This window comes from Euprymna scolopes, chromosome 22 (assembly GCF_053919585.1).
Source record: "Euprymna scolopes isolate OS-2025 chromosome 22, ASM5391958v1, whole genome shotgun sequence".
NCBI classification, from domain to species: domain Eukaryota; kingdom Metazoa; phylum Mollusca; class Cephalopoda; order Sepiida; family Sepiolidae; genus Euprymna; species Euprymna scolopes.
This window is the reverse complement of record NC_136503.1, coordinates 60,322,255-60,324,680: the sequence shown is the minus strand read 5'-3', so window position 1 is coordinate 60,324,680 and position 2,426 is coordinate 60,322,255.

The following is a 2,426-nucleotide window of genomic DNA, read 5'->3' as shown; positions in this document are numbered from 1 at the left end:
CAAACACGGTAGTTTTCACCTTAATGACGCCCCTCGTTCCGGACGACTAATCAAGATAGATGAAGACCAACTCAGGGTTTTTGTTAAAAAAAGATGACCGTCAGACATGTGAAGATTTCGATGAAAAGATGAAGTGTGATTTTGCGACAATTTCTCGCCGTCATCAGTCGCTTGGATTCACACAAACTCTTGGACCTAGGTTCCCACACGAACTTACTTTTGCTATTAAAATTTTGGATGAAAAAAAAACGGCTGGAATATATGCAACAACCTAATATAATAGTTTATTTCAGTATATCATGACGGCGATCTATGGTGCGATCGGTAAAAATCTAAACTGATATTTGCTATATCTTAAATAACAAGAAATTATCATTATTAAAATAATACTCAATAACAGAAAAGGTATAAACAGACATGTTATATTAGGGAGTGGGAAGAATCAATAAAGCAAACTCGTAAGGTTATGTAAGAAGTTTTTATTATTGCAATACAGTTATTGCAATGTTTTTAATTTTATGAATGTTTTTTTATTTGTACTCATTGTTGAGCTGAATTTATGCCCCTCCCCTTGATTACTCACTCCCCTCTACACACTCTCTCCATATTTTATAATCATCAATTTTCGTTTCTTTTCTCTCTTATTTATTTGTTTCTTATAGTATATGTATTTTGGTAAAAAAAAATGTCATCTAATCTCTATATATATATTTTGTAATTTTATCCAATTACCACGTAAATATCTAATGTGCCGAGAGATAATAAAATGATTTGATTAAAGTAAGTAATAAAATATGCACCACATTTTACAGCCCTCGATTAGCCGTTGCATAAATGTGTGCGGATAAACTTTTTTCAAGGCGACAAATATCAGAAATCAAACTTTGATCATTTCGTTACAAAACTGACTGAAATAATCGATAAAACGACCAACCAGGTTACAAATATAAACAGTTAGAGGTTATTCTGTTTAGGCAACACTATTTCGAGAATAATCACATATATATCTTAATATGTATAAAACTCTTTGGACCGGCCGGGTGCTCTTGTATTTCTGCTTAAATTTTATGCATATACATATATATATATATATATATATATATATATATATATATATATATATATATATATATGTGTGTGTGTGTGTGTGTGTGTGTGCATGTGTGCGATATATAATATGTGTATATATATATGTATGTATATATATATATATATATATAAAATAAAATTTTCCTCTTCTTCTTCCTGATCTTCCTTATTATGTCTCGGCAGTTGTGTTATTTTTCTTTTATTAACATTATTGGAATTTTCTCCTTTTCTTTTCTTTGTACATATTTGTGAATTATTCCATGGATTTCGGCCTTTTGGATTATTTTGGACCATCTTCCAATTACGTGATTTACATGGATTTTACTTGTGTAAATGAAAACTAAATTAACCTTCTCGGAGTTATATTTTTGGATTTTACCGTCGTAGGATTATTTACCTGCCACCAGACTATCCAATCACGTGTAATCGCCCTTTTCTTCACCATATTTCCCCGGCTTCACTTTTTCTTATCAAGTAAGATCTTTGACTAACTTGTAGTTTCATCAAATACTTTTGTATGCAAAATCCGATGCCGCATTTTGCTAATTCCTAACCTCTGATGAGAAGGAAAGTATTTCTTCGAAACTCCGCTGATTAAGGACTATCCACTTATCAAGTGTTTCCTATTCAGATTAAATACGTGTTTAACTCTTTTTAAAAGTGTTCATTAACATGTTTTATTAACTGTCTGCTCTTATATATATATATACATATATATATACATATATATATATACATATATATATATCTATATATATATATATAACGTTGACACACCAGTTCCTATTGAATAACGGAAGTTATGGTACGTTGAACCTGTCCGGTACTAAATGGTGAAAATTTGGAATTTCCATTTGCTGTATGTGCCCCCCGCTTATCTCAGCATTGTGTCGAGTCGTTTTAGAATTCTCCCTGTCACTGAACGTAAACAGTACCGATTTATGTATAGTTCGGGATTGCGCAATCCTTCCCTCAAAACTACACACACATATGCTCCCTAAGGGGCTATCCGTTTTCTTTCGAGACTAAATGGGGGCATCGTCTATATATATATATATATATATATATATATATATATATATGTGTGTGTGTGTGTGTGTGTGTGTGTGTGTCTGTGTGTCTGTGTCTGTATGTCTGTGTATGTGAATGTGTGGGGGTGTAGGTGTTGGAATGTGTGTATATATATGCATGTATTTGTACATATATTTATATTTATAAATATATTTATATATTTATATATATATATTTATATATTTATTAAGCATGTTTTATAACCTAATATGTATGCACGTGTATATATATATATATATATTTATATATATATATATATATTTATA